The sequence below is a fragment of the Oncorhynchus clarkii genome, unplaced genomic scaffold (assembly GCF_045791955.1).
Source record: "Oncorhynchus clarkii lewisi isolate Uvic-CL-2024 unplaced genomic scaffold, UVic_Ocla_1.0 unplaced_contig_14111_pilon_pilon, whole genome shotgun sequence".
Taxonomy (NCBI): Eukaryota; Metazoa; Chordata; class Actinopteri; order Salmoniformes; family Salmonidae; genus Oncorhynchus; species Oncorhynchus clarkii.
This window is the reverse complement of record NW_027258772.1, coordinates 32525-47761: the sequence shown is the minus strand read 5'-3', so window position 1 is coordinate 47761 and position 15237 is coordinate 32525. Positions and strand designations below refer to the sequence as shown.

Here is a 15237-nt window from a genome sequence, read left to right as displayed (position 1 = left end):
TCACTATTAGAGCAACATCTATTTAAGAGGTCAGCTCCAGTTAAACATCACTATTAGAGCAACATCTATTTAAGAGGTCAGCTCCAGTTAAACATCACTACTAGAGCAACATCTATTTAAGAGGTCACCTCCAGTTAAACATCACTATTAGAGCAACATCTATTTAAGAGGTCAACTCCAGTTAAACATCCGTGTTAGAGCAACATCTATTTAAGAGGTCAGCTCCAGTTAAACATCACTGTTAGAGCAACATCTATTTAAGAGGTCAGCTCCAGTTAAACGTCACTATTAGAGCAACATCTATTTAAGAGGTCAGCTCCAGTTAAACATCACTACTAGAGCAACATCTATTTAAGAGGTCAGCTCCAGTTAAACATCACTGTTAGAGCAACATCTATTTAAGAGGTCAGCTCCAGTTAAACATCACTATTAGAGCAACATCTATTTAAGAGGTCAGCTCCAGTTAAACATCACTATTAGAGCAACATCTATTTAAGAGGTCAGCTCCAGTTAAACATCACTGTTAGAGCAACATCTATTTAAGAGGTCAGCTCCAGTTAAACATCACTATTAGAGCAACATCTATTTAAGAGGTCAGCTCCAGTTAAACATCCCTATTAGAGCAACATCTATTTAAGAGGTCAGCTCCAGTTAAACATCACTGTTAGAGCAACATCTATTTAAGAGGTCAGCGGCATCAGTAAACATTATCAGACAAACAGTAATATCATCCTTTCATTCTTGCTCAGGGTTGCATCAGCGTAGAGATCATTTTTCTTTCTATGAATTATGCAAACCCTTTCAGACAGTTTCTTCCAAGGGATGTACGTAACATATACACAGACTGAACTGGTGCTATGATTAAAAGGAAGTGACTGTTAGACATGTCTGTCTGGTCTGTTTACATTGCAGACATATCAACAAGCCCCAGCGTGTTATCCTAACGCTTGGTTTGTTTCATGTAAACACAAGGCAAAAAGACGTTGCCCTCATTTCATCATTATTCAGAGCCTTGAAAAGACAGTGGATAAAGAATTGTATTTATGTTCAATTACAGTGGGGCAAAAAAGTATTTAGTCAGCCACCAATTGTGCAAGTTCTCCCACTTAAAAAGTTGAGAGAGGCCTGTAATTTTCATCATAGGTACACTTCAACTATGACAGACAAAATGAGAAAAAAAAATCCAGAAAATCACATTGTAGGATTTTTTAATGAATTTATTTGCAAATTATGGTGGAAAATAAGTATTTGGTCACCTACAAACAAGCAAGATTTCTGTCTCTCACAGACCTGTAACTTCTTCTTTAAGAGGCTCCTCTGTCCTCCACTCGTTACCTGTATTAATGGCACCCGTTTGAACTTGTTATCAGTATAAAATACCTGCACCAGGCTGGGAAGACTGAATCTGCAAAAGGTAAGCAGCTTGGTTTGAAGAAATCAACTGTGGGAGCAATTATTAGGAAATGGAAGACATACAAGACCACTCATAATCTCCCTCGATCTGGGGCTCCACGCAAGATCTCACCCGTGGGGTCAAAATGATCACAAGAACGGTGAGCAAAAATCCCAGAACCACACGGGGGGACCTAGTGAATGACCTGCAGAGAGCTGGGACCAAAGTAACAAAGCCTACCATCAGTAACACACTACGCCGCCAGGGACTCAAATCTTGCAGTGCCAGACGTGTCCCCCTGCTTAAGCCAGTACATGTCCAGGCCCGTCTGAAGTTTGCTAGAGAGCATTTGGATGATCCAGAAGAAGATTGGGAGAATGACATATGGTCAGATGAAACCAAAATATAACTTTTTGGTAAAAACTCAACTCGTCGTGTTTGGAGGACAAAGAATGCTGAGTTGCATCCAAAGAACACCATACCTACTGTGAAGCATGAGAGTGGAAACTTCATGCTTTGGGGCTGTTTTCCTGCAAATGGACCAGGACGATTGATCCATGTAAAGGAAAGAATGAATGGGGCCATGTATCGTGAGATTTTGAGTGAAAACCTCCTTCCATCAGCAAGGGCATTGAAGATGAAACGTGGCTGGGTCTTTCAGCATGACAATGATCCCAAACACACCGCCCGGGCAACGAAGGAGTGGCTTCGTAAGAAGCATTTCAAGGTCCTGGAGTGGCCTAGCCAGTCTCAAACCCATAGAAAATCTTTGGAGGGAGTTGAACGTCCGTGTTGCCCAGCAACAGCCCCAAAACATCACTGCTCTATAGGAGATCTGCATGGAGGAATGGGCCAAAATACCAGCAACGGTGTGTGAAAACCTTGTGAAGACTTACAGAAAACATTTGACCTCTGTTATATACCCTTTGTTGGCAATGACAAAGTATTGAGATAAACTTTTGTTATTGACCAAAGACTTATTTTCCACCATAATTTGCAAATAAATAAATTAATTAAAAATGTTTTTTTTTTCTCATTTTGTCTGTCACAGTTGAAGTGTACCTATGATGAAAATTACAGGCCTCTCATCTTTTTAAGTGGGAGATACTTTTTTGCCCCACTGTATATATTGAGTTTCCTTTATCCTTTTTACATGTTCGTCTTCTGCTTAATGACCCTCGTGACAGAAAAATACATGAATTGGGGTCAATTGCATCTAAATTCCAGGCAATTTAGACATGGAGTTGCACTCAAAGGAAGCGGAAGTCCTATGTCCAATTTAACTGACAGGAATGGAATGGATCCCAGCTCTGACACCATTCCAACGGGCACAGGGGAAGTCCTGATAGATTGTTTGTTTTCTCACCCTCTCCTTGTGGGGAGGAAAATGCAACCTTTGTGAAACCACATGGCTATGCATGCCAGGGCTCAACAGGGCATCAGAGTAACACAATCTTTACCCCTGGCTCCAAGTGGCAGTTCTCCACTGAGTTCCTGTGTGTTTCCAGTGAGGGTCTGACATTGACTAATGTAGTGATCAAGAGGACAGAACTAGAACCTTTTCACAAGTAACTTTTACATCCATTCACAGCCATTCCTCATTTAACTTCCTGCTCTTGATGGTTATTTTTTTCTGTTCTTCACTGAGTCTGTGGGCCTGGAGTCTGGGTCCGTTCTCTGATATCTGGGGGTGCTCAGGAGAATTAGATGCAGCTTTAGGATCTTTACCACCATCAGTCACTTCATTTCTGCAGTCTGACTGCTTTGTGCTTTCCTCTTTTGTTTTCCTTTCCTCTCTTCCTACCATGTCCAAACAGCAACACTTTAGAGACATTATCTGCAGGCCAGCGTCTCCTTTGTAAAGCGTTATTGTAAAACCCCCAAGTCATAACACTCTGGGGGAGGAAAGATCATCTGTCAGATGACTTCTGTAGTAGTGTTTGTGTGAGGTTCAACCTTCAAACTGACTGTTCCAATACTTGTATTGTTGTGCAGTAAGTTCACTCATGTGGGACCAACTATTTCACTAAATCTGACTGGTTCTACATTTACAATGCTTTTATGACATCATTTTTATTACTTTTCTCCCTAATTTCAATCTTGTCTCTTCACTGCAACTCCCCAACGGGCTCGAGAGAGAGAGGAGCAGGCGGAAACATGACCCACCTAACTGCCATCCTTAACATCTCCACTGACACGGACCTAAACATACTGGAGGTGTTTTACTGTCTGTCTGCCCAATGATAATCCTCTCTAGACAATTCCACTCATTCCCCAAGCTGGTCTCCATTCCATCCACTAGAGGACTAACCATCTACATAACAATGCATTTAGGCTCTTAGTTCAACCAGTCCTCTACATATTCTGTTCTGCCAGTTAATGGAGGGTGAGATTTAACCAGTCCTCTACATATTCTGTTCTACCAGTTAATGGAGGGTGAGATTTAACCAGTCCTCTACATATTATGTTCTACCAGTTAATGGAGGGTGAGATTTAACCAGTCCTCTACATATTCTGTTCTACCAGTTAATGGAGGGTGAGATTTAACCAGTCCTCTACATATTCTATTCTACCAGTTAATGGAGGGTGAGATTTAACCAGTCCTCTACATATTCTGTTCTGCCAGTTAATGGAGGGTGAGATTTAACCAGTCCTCTACATATTCTGTTCTACCAGTTAATGGAGGGTAAGATTGAACCATTTTTAAAATTGGGAATAGGGTCCCGTGTGGCTCAGTTGGTAGAGCATGGTGCTTGCAATGTCATGGTTGTGGGTTCGATTCCCATGTGGGACCAGTATGAAAAAGTATGCACTCATTACTGTAAGTTGCTATGGATAAGAGCATCTACTAAAATGTACATTTGGTATTCCATTTAACTCATATGCTGCAGAGCCCTGAGGCTGCTTTCACTACTTGTTGATTCTCGTCAGGTGCCTTCTATCCTACGTAGCTCTATTCAGATGCCTTCTATCAATGCTCTATTCGGGTGCCTTCTGTCCTACGTAGCTCTATTCAGGTGCCTTCTATCCTACGTAGCTCTACTCGGGTGCCTTCTGTCCTACGTAGCTCTATTCAGGTGCCTTCTATCCTACGTAGCTCTATTCAGGTGCCTTCTATCTTACGTAGCTCTATTCAGGTGGCTTCTATCCTACGTAGCTCTATTCAGGTGCCTTCTATCCTCTATTCAGGTGGCTTCTATCATACGTAGCTCTCTTCAGGTGCCTTCTATCCTACGTAGCTCTCTTCAGGTGGCTTCTATCATACGTAGCTCTATTCAGGTGCCTTCTATCATACGTAGCTCTATTCAGGTGCCTTCTATCCTACGTAGCTCTATTCAGGTGGCTTCTATCATACGTAGCTCTACGTAGCTCTCTTCAGGTGCCTTCTATCCTACGTAGCTCTATTCAGGTGGCTTCTATCCTACGTAGCTCTCTTCAGGTACCTTCTATCCTACGTAGCTCTCTGAGGCACATAATCTGGTGTGCAAAAGGTAAGGTATCGATATCTAAAGGCTGAAGTTTAAATAGAGAGGGAGTACAAAACTCTACCCTGGATGAGAATAAAGAAAGCTAAGCACTAGTATGTACTTGACTAGAGGCTACGTACAGTTGGACAACAATACATTTCATTGTACATTGTTTTGTTTCCGGACAGATCAATTAAATATGATAATTAATGTTCTCATAACATTTTAACAAATCTCCCTCCAATACTTGGTGAAAAAACACGCTTGATCAGGGGCTTTCCCCCACATGGCTTTATTGCTGTGATTAATCAACAGGATGATCTGAAAGCCTTAGGGTATAACAGGAGACCTAGCCCTCTACTAACTAGTACGTCAGGAGGCTTCTTCACCTCCTAGCTTCCCAATTACACAACATGGAAATGTAATGTGTTACCCAGAAGTACACAGTGTGTCTGTACAAAATTGCACCTTATTCCCTATATAGTGCACTACTGTGCTATATAGGGAATAGGATGCAATTTGGGAATCAACCTGTCTGTGAGTCAGAGTGTGAGTGGGTCGCCTTTGTTTTCACAATCACTCCCTCTGGTTGACTGACAAATCCTGACATCACAGTTGGTGCGGACATGCTCTAACTGGAGTAAACGCTTCCAGCTGCTCTCCTCTCGCTAGGTCGACTCCAAATACCTTTCCCCTGACTAGCTAGGGAGATAAGCTTCCAGCTGCTCTCCTCTCGCTAGGTCGACTCCAAATACCTTTCCCCTGACTAGCTAGGGAGATAAGCTTCCAGTTGCTCTCCTCTCGCTAGGTCGACTCCAAATACCTTTCCCCTGACTAGCTAGGGAGATAAGCTTCCAGCTGCTCTCCTCTCGTTAGGTCGACTCCAAATACCTTTCCCCTGACTAGCTAGGGAGATAAGCTTCCAAGCCCGAAGCATGCTCATTGTTTACGGCAGGGGTGTCAAACTCATTTTGCCCTGGGGGCCGCATTCGATCTTCAATGATGCTGTATGAATGTAGGGATTATCAGTGAGCTGGACACAGGCAAGATGCTGTATGAATGTAGTGATTATCAGTGAGCTGGACACAGTCAAGATGCTGTATATGAATGTAGTGATTATCAGTGAGCTGGACACAGTCAAGATGCTGTATGAATGTAGGGATTATCAGTGAGCTGGACACAGTCAAGATACTGTATGAATGTAGTGATTATCAGTGAGCTGGACACAGGCAAGATGCTGTGTATGAATGTAGTGATTATCAGTGAGCTGGACACAGTCAAGATGCTGTATATGAATGTAGTGATTATCAGTGAGCTGGACACAGTCAAGATGCTGTATATGAATGTAGTGATTATCAGTGAGCTGGACACAGTCAAGATACTGTATGATTGCAGTGATTATCAGTGAGCTGGACACAGGCAAGATGCTGTATGAATGTAGTGATTATCAGTGAGCTGGACACAGTCAAGATGCTGTATATGAATGTAGTGATTATCAGTGAGCTGGACACAGTCAAGATGCTGTATATGAATGTAGTGATTATCAGTGAGCTGGACACAGTCAAGATACTGTATGATTGCAGTGATTATCAGTGAGCTGGACACAGGCAAGATGCTGTATGAATGTAGTGATTATCAGTGAGCTGGACACAGGCAAGATGCTGTATGAATGTAGTGATTATCAGTGAGCTGGACACAGGCAAGATGCTGTGTATGAATGTAGTGATTATCAGTGAGCTGGACACAGTCAAGATGCTGTATATGAATGTAGTGATTATCAGTGAGCTGGACACAGTCAAGATGCTGTATATGAATGTAGTGATTATCAGTGAGCTGGACACAGTCAAGATGCTGTGTGAATGTAGTGATTATCAGTGAGCTGGACACAGGCAAGATGCTGTATGAATGTAGTGATTATCAGTGAGCTGGACACAGTCAAGATGCTGTATATGAATGTAGTGATTATCAGTGAGCTGGACACAGTCAAGATGCTGTATGAATGTAGGGATTATCAGTGAGCTGGACACAGTCAAGATACTGTATGAATGTAGTGATTATCAGTGAGCTGGACACAGGCAAGATGCTGTGTATGAATGTAGTGATTATCAGTGAGCTGGACACAGTCAAGATGCTGTATATGAATGTAGTGATTATCAGTGAGCTGGACACAGTCAAGATGCTGTGTATGAATGTAGTGATTATCAGTGAGCTGGACACAGTCAAGATGCTGTATATGAATGTAGTGATTATCAGTGAGCTGGACACAGTCAAGATGCTGTATATGAATGTAGTGATTATCAGTGAGCTGGACACAGTCAAGATGCTGTGTGAATGTAGTGATTATCAGTGAGCTGGACACAGTCAAGATGCTGTATATGAATGTAGTGATTATCAGTGAGCTGGACACAGTCAAGATACTGTATATGAATGTAGTGATTATCAGTGAGCTGGACACAGGCAAGATGCTGTATATGAATGTAGTGATTATCAGTGATCTGGACACAGTCAAGATACTGTATGAATGTAGCTCCATTATCATGTATAAACATTCCATTTGGTTTTAGTCATTTTAAAGTATATTGAGATTGTTTTTATTTTTACCCAATGCATGTTTGACACCCCTGGTTTACGACTTTGTCGCAATCTATTTTGCGTCCCAAATGGCACCCTATTTCCTATATAGTGCACTACATAGGGAATAGGGTGCTATTTTGGACAGACACTCTGTTTGGTAAAAATGTTTAACTGAATTAGCGGTAGGTGTATTACTCACACTGACCATAAACAGTCGTCTCTATAGATCGACATCATATACATAAGAACGGTTCTGAAATGTCTGGCTGATGTTCAGTCAACATGGAGATTAGTTCTTCCAAGTCTTTGGTTTCCTTTGTAGAATAAGCCAGATAAATGCTAGTGCTTTCATGACTGCTTTCATGGGGTCCTGGTCTGGTCTGGAGCTGCCAAGATGTAGTAATAACCGGAAGAGAAGAGTAGAGGAAGAGAGGAAGAGAGGATGAGAGGATTAGAAGAGGAGAGGAGGAGAGGATTAGAGGATTAGATGAGGAGAGGAGGAGAGGAAGAGAGGATTAGAGGAGGAGAGGAGGACAAGATTAGAGGAGGAGAGGAGGAGAGGATTAGAGGAGGAGAGGAAGAGAGGATTAGAGGATTAGATGAGGAGAGGAGGAGAGGAAGAGAGGATTAGAAGAGGAGAGGAGGAGAGGATTAGAGGATTAGATGAGGAGAGGAGGAGAGGAAGAGAGGATTAGAGGAGGAGAGGAGGAGAGGATTAGAGGATTAGAAGAGGAGAGGAGGAGAGGATTAGAGGAGGAGAGGAGGAGAGGAGGAGAGGATTAGAGGAGGAGAGGAGGACAGGATTAGAGGAGGAGAGGAAGACAGGATTAGAGGAGGAGAGGAGGAGAGGATTAGAGGATTAGAAGAGGAGAGGAGAGGATTAGAGGATTAGATGAGGAGAGGAGGAGAGGAGGACAGGATTAGAAGAGGAGAGGAGGAGAGGATTAGAGGATTAGATGAGGAGAGGAGGAGAGGAAGAGAGGATTAGAGGAGGAGAGGAGGAGAGGATTAGAGGATTAGAAGAGGAGAGGAGGAGAGGATTAGAGGAGGAGAGGAGGACAGGATTAGAGGAGGAGAGGAGGAGAGGATTAGAGGATTAGAAGAGGAGAGGAAGAGAGGATTAGAGGATTAGAAGAGGAGAGGAGAGGATTAGAGGATTAGAAGAGGAGAGGAGGAGAGGATTAGAGGAGGAGAGGAGGACAGGATTAGATGAGGAGAGGAGGAGAGGATTAGAGGAGGAGAGGAGCACAGGATTAGAGGAGGAGAGGAGGAGAGGATTAGAGGATTAGATGAGGAGAGGAGGTGAGGATTAGAGGAGGAGAGGAGGACAGGATTAGAGGAGAGGAAGAGAGGATTAGAGGAGGAGAGCATTAGAGGAGGAGAGGAGGAGAGGAAGAGAGGATTAGAGGAGGAGAGGAAGAGAGGATTAGAGGAGAGGATTAGATGATTAGAGGAGGAGAGGAAGACAGGATTAGAGGATTAGAGGAGGAGAGGAAGACAGGATTAGAGGAGGAGAGGATTAGAAGGGGTGAGGAGGAGAGGATTAGAGGAGGAGAGGATAAGAAGAGGAGGAGGAGAGGATTAGAGGAGAGGAGGAGAGGATTAGAGGAGGAGAGGATTAGAGGAGGAGGAAGAAATGATTAGAAGAGGAGAGGATTATAGGAGGAGAGGATTAGAGGAGGAGAGGAAGAGAGGAGGAGAGGAAGAGAGGATTAGAGGAGGAGAGGATTAGAGGAGGAGAGGAAGAGAAGAGGAGAGGAAGAGAGGATTAGAGGAGGAGAGGATTAGAGGAGGAGAGGAAGAGAGGATTAGAGGAGGAGAGGAAGAGAGGATTAGAAGAGGAGAGGAAGAGAGGAGGGGAGGATTAGAGGAAGAGAGTAGGAGAGGATTAGAGGAGGAGAGGAAGAGAGGATTAGAGGAGGAGAGGAAGAGAAAGAGAAGAGTAGAGGAAGAGAGGAGGAGGGGAGGAGAGGGAGAGAGGAGGAGAGGAGGAGAGGAAGAGCTGTATGGGAGGTTACGTTACTCTCTGAAGGGAACAAACACTGGTATACGAGGCTGATACCACGTGAGAGGAACATTATAGTGGAGAGAGACAGCAAGACGCCACCAGACAACAACGACGTCTTGATATATTGCATGTGTAATGGCTAGAGAAAATTCCACTGATGCGTGTTTCGAAGTTGTCATAGAAATAAGACCTATTTTGATAGAAATTAAAAAGCACAATTTGTTGTTTCACTTAGCTCACCTACACACAGTGATATCAAATGCAATGAGAGTAATACTGACCTTTCTGCTACCCTGTGTGGACCAATAAAACACTGCCAGAGACATGTTGAGTGACCTCCCTAGTATTAAGACGTCAAACTGAAGCCACAGCGTTCAATATAACTTCCCCTGGGTCATAGTCTTCACTATAAGATGGTGATCTTGTAAAGGTGTTTGGGGTGTCTGTATGCAGGTAGTGGTGTACCATAGAGGAATGGGAGTCCCATCACAGCTGGCTATCCTCTCCTATCTAGAACAGATCCATCAGTGGGCTCGACGTTAGGAGCACACTGTAGGGCTCTCCCAGCACGACGCCTCAAACATTCCCCAGACTCATTAAAAAGTCCTATTTGATGTCTGGCGGTTATGTGACTTGAAGAGAAAAAGAGGAGAGAGAAAGAGAAGTCTGGTACCAATGCTAACCAGGGTTGGCCCAGCTGGGGACACTGAACAAAGTAAAGATGATAACACATACCGTATACAGACTGAACTAATAAATACATCTGTCCCCATCTCCTACATGGATTAATATCCCCCTGACATCTATAATAGTCTGGTCTGGTGAGAGGAGAGACATCTATAATAGTCTGGTCTGGTGAGAGGAGAGACATCTATACTAGTCTGGTCTGGTGAGAGGAGAGACATCTATAATAGTCTGGTCTGATGAGAGGACATACATCTATAATAGTCTGGTCTGGTGAGAGGAGAGACATCTATACTAGTCTGGTCTGGTGAGAGGAGAGACATCTATACTAGTCTGGTCTGGTGAGAGAGACATCTATACTAGTCTGGTCTGGTGAGAGAGACATCTATACTAGTCTGGTCTGTTGAGAGGAGAGGAGAGACATCTATAATAGTCTGGTCTGATGAGAGGACATACATCTATAATAGTCTGGTCTGGTGAGAGGAGAGACATCTATAATAGTCTGGTCTGATGAGAGGAGAGACATCTATACTAGTCTGGTCTGGTGAGAGGAGAGACATCTATAATAGTCTGGTCTGGTGAGAGGAGAGACATCTATACTAGTCTGGTCTGGTGAGAGGAGAGACATCTATAATAGTCTGGTCTGGTGAGAGGAGAGACATCTATACTAGTCTGGTGAGAGGAGAGACATCTATACTAGTCTGGTGAGAGGAGAGACATCTATACTAGTCTAGTCTGATGAGAGGAGAGACATCTATACTAGTCTGGTCTGGTGAGAGGAGAGACATCTATAATAGTCTGGTCTGGTGAGAGGAGAGACATCTATAATAGTCTGGTCTGGTGAGAGGAGAGACATCTATAATAGTCTGGTCTGATGAGAGGAGAGACATCTATAATAGTCTGGTCTGGTGAGAGGAGAGACATCTATAATAGTCTGGTACCAATGCTAACCAGGGTTGGCCCAGCTGGGGACACTGAACAAAGTAAAGATGATAACACATACCGTATACAGACTGAACTAATAAATACATCTGTCCCCATCTCCTACATGGATTAATATCCCCCTGACATCTATAATAGTCTGGTCTGGTGAGAGGAGAGACATCTATACTAGTCTGGTCTGGTGAGAGGAGAGACATCTATACTAGTCTGGTCTGGTGAGAGGAGAGACATCTATAATAGTCTGGTCTGATGAGAGGAGAGACATCTATAATAGTCTGGTCTGGTGAGAGGAGAGACATCTATAATAGTCTGGTACCAATGCTAACCAGGGTTGGCCCAGCTGGGGACACTGAACAAAGTAAAGATGATAACACATACCGTATACAGACTGAACTAATAAATACATCTGTCCCCATCTCCTACATGGATTAATATCCCCCTGACATCTATAATAGTCTGGTCTGGTGAGAGGAGAGACATCTATACTAGTCTGGTCTGGTGAGAGGAGAGACATCTATACTAGTCTGGTCTGGTGAGAGGAGAGACATCTATAATAGTCTGGTACCAATGCTAACCAGGGTTGGCCCAGCTGGGGACACTGAACAAAGTAAAGATAACACATACCGTATACAGACTGAACTAATAAATACATCTGTCCCCATCTCCTACATGGATTAATATCCCCCTGACATCTATAATAGTCTGGTCTGGTGAGAGGAGAGACATCTATACTAGTCTGGTCTGGTGAGAGGAGAGACATCTATACTAGTCTGGTCTGGTGAGAGGAGAGACATCTATACTAGTCTGGTCTGGTGAGAGGAGAGACATCTATACTAGTCTGGTCTGATGAGAGGAGAGGAGAGACATCTATAATAGTCTGGTCTGGTGAGAGGAGAGACATCTATAATAGTCTGGTCTGGTGAGAGGAGAGACATCTATACTAGTCTGGTCTGGTGAGAGGAGAGACATCTATACTAGTCTGGTGAGAGGAGAGACATCTATAATAGTCTGGTCTGGTGAGAGGACATACATCTATAATAGTCTGGTCTGGTGAGAGGAGAGACATCTATAATAGTCTGGTCTGGTGAGAGGAGAGACATCTATACTAGTCTGGTCTGGTGAGAGGAGAGACATCTATACTAGTCTGGTCTGGTGAGAGGAGAGACATCTATAATAGTCTGGTCTGGTGAGAGAGACATCTATACTAGTCTGGTCTGGTGAGAGGAGAGACATCTATAATAGTCTGGTGGTCTGGTGAGAGGAGAGACATCTATACTAGTCTGGTCTGGTGAGAGGAGAGACATCTATAATAGTCTGGTGAGAGGAGAGACATCTATAATAGTCTGGTCTGGTGAGAGGAGAGACATCTATACTAATCTGGTCTGGTGAGAGGAGAGACATCTGTCTGGTCTGGTGAGAGGAGAGACATCATCTAGTCTGGTCTGGTGAGAGAGACATCTATACTAGTCTGGTCTGGTGAGAGGAGAGACATCTATAATAGTCTGGTCTGATGAGAGGAGAGACATCTGGGTCTGGTGAGAGGAGAGACATCTATACTAATCTGGTCTGGTGAGAGGAGAGACATCTATAATAGTCTGGTCTGGTGAGAGGAGAGACATCTATAATAGTCTGGTCTGGTGAGAGGAGAGACATCTATAATAGTCTGGTGAGAGGAGAGACATCTATAATAGTCTGGTGAGAGGAGAGACTGGTGAGAGGAGAGACATCTATACTAGTCTGGTCTGGTGAGAGGAGAGACATCTATAATAGTCTGGTCTGATGAGAGGAGAGACATCTATACTAGTCTGGTCTGATGAGAGGAGAGACATCTATAATAGTCTGATCTGGTGAGAGAGACATCTATAATAGTCTGGTCTGGTGAGAGGAGAGACATCTATAATAGTCTGGTCTGGTGAGAGAGACATCTATAATAGTCTGGTCTGGTGAGAGGAGAGACATCTATACTAGTCTGGTCTGGTGAGAGGAGAGACATCTATACTAGTCTGGTCTGGTGAGAGGAGAGACATCTATACTAGTCTGGTCTGGTGAGAGGAGAGACATCTATACTAGTCTGGTCTGGTGAGAGGAGAGACATCTATACTAGTCTGGTCTGGTGAGAGGAGAGACATCTATAATAGTCTGGTCTGGTGAGAGAGACATCTATACTAGTCTGGTCTGGTGAGAGGAGAGACATCTATAATAGTCTGGTGGTCTGGTGAGAGGAGAGACATCTATACTAGTCTGGTCTGGTGAGAGGAGAGACATCTATAATAGTCTGGTGAGAGGAGAGACATCTATAATAGTCTGGTCTGGTGAGAGGAGAGACATCTATACTAGTCTGGTCTGGTGAGAGGAGAGACATCTATACTAGTCTGGTCTGGTGAGAGGAGAGACATCTATAATAGTCTGGTCTGGTGAGAGGAGAGACATCTATAATAGTCTGGTCTGGTGAGAGGAGAGACATCTATACTAGTCTGGTCTGGTGAGAGGAGAGACATCTATAATAGTCTGGTCTGATGAGAGGACATACATCTATAATAGTCTGGTCTGGTGAGAGGAGAGACATCTATAATAGTCTGGTCTGATGAGAGGAGAGACATCTATAATAGTCTGGTCTGGTGAGAGGAGAGACATCTATAATAGTCTGGTATGGTGAGAGGAGAGACATCTATACTAGTCTGGTGAGAGGAGAGACATCTATAATAGTCTGGTGAGAGGAGAGACATCTATAATAGTCTGGTGAGAGGAGAGACATCTATACTAGTCTGGTGAGAGGAGAGACATCTATAATAGTCTGGTCTGGTGAGAGAGACATCTATACTAGTCTGGTCTGGTGAGAGAGACATCTATACTAGTCTGGTCTGGTGAGAGGAGAGACATCTATAATAGTCTGGTCTGATGAGAGGAGAGACATCTATAATAGTCTGGTCTGGTGAGAGGAGAGACATCTATAATAGTCTGGTACCAATGCTAACCAGGGTTGGCCCAGCTGGGGACACTGAACAAAGTAAAGATGATAACACATACCGTATACAGACTGAACTAATAAATACATCTGTCCCCATCTCCTACATGGATTAATATCCCCCTGACATCTATACTAGTCTGGTCTGGTGAGAGGAGAGACATCTATAATAGTCTGGTCTGGTGAGAGGAGAGACATCTATACTAGTCTGGTCTGGTGAGAGGAGAGACATCTATAATAGTCTGGTCTGGTGAGAGAGACATCTATACTAGTCTGGTCTGGTGAGAGGAGAGACATCTATACTAGTCTGGTCTGGTGAGAGGAGAGACATCTATACTAGTCTGGTCTGGTGAGAGGAGAGACATCTATAATAGTCTGGTCTGGTGAGAGGAGAGACATCTATAATAGTCTGGTCTGGTGAGAGGAGAGACATCTATAATAGTCTGGTCTGGTGAGAGGAGAGACATCTATACTAGTCTGGTCTGGTGAGAGGAGAGACATCTATAATAGTCTGGTCTGGTGAGAGGAGAGACATCTATAATAGTCTGGTCTGGTGAGAGAGACATCTATAATAGTCTGGTCTGGTGAGAGGAGAGACATCTATAATAGTCTGGTCTGGTGAGAGGAGAGACATCTATACTAGTCTGGTCTGGTGAGAGGAGAGACATCTATAATAGTCTGGTCTGGTGAGAGGAGAGACATCTATAATAGTCTGGTCTGGTGAGAGGAGAGACATCTATAATAGTCTGGTCTGGTGAGAGGAGAGACATCTATACTAGTCTGGTCTGGTGAGAGGAGAGACATCTATAATAGTCTGGTCTGGTGAGAGGAGAGACATCTATAATAGTCTGGTCTGGTGAGAGGAGAGACATCTATACTAGTCTGGTCTGGTGAGAGGAGAGACATCTATAATAGTCTGGTCTGATGAGAGGACATACATCTATAATAGTCTGGTCTGGTGAGAGGAGAGACATCTATAATAGTCTGGTCTGATGAGAGGAGAGACATCTATAATAGTCTGGTCTGGTGAGAGGAGAGACATCTATAATAGTCTGGTATGGTGAGAGGAGAGACATCTATACTAGTCTGGTGAGAGGAGAGACATCTATAATAGTCTGGTGAGAGGAGAGACATCTATAATAGTCTGGTGAGAGGTGAGACATCTATACTAGTCTGGTGAGAGGAGAGACATCTATAATAGTCT

The 15237-nt window shown here is 43.7% G+C and overlaps 1 non-coding gene across 1 annotated transcript; it reads left to right on the top strand.

Moving 5' to 3' along the window:
• Positions 1 to 4112: 4112 nt before the first annotated feature.
• trnaa-ugc (transfer RNA alanine (anticodon UGC)) lies at positions 4113 to 4188 on the top strand. Its single transcript has one exon. It is a non-coding gene; the product is annotated as a tRNA-Ala (tRNA).
• Positions 4189 to 15237: the final 11049 nt, after the last annotated feature.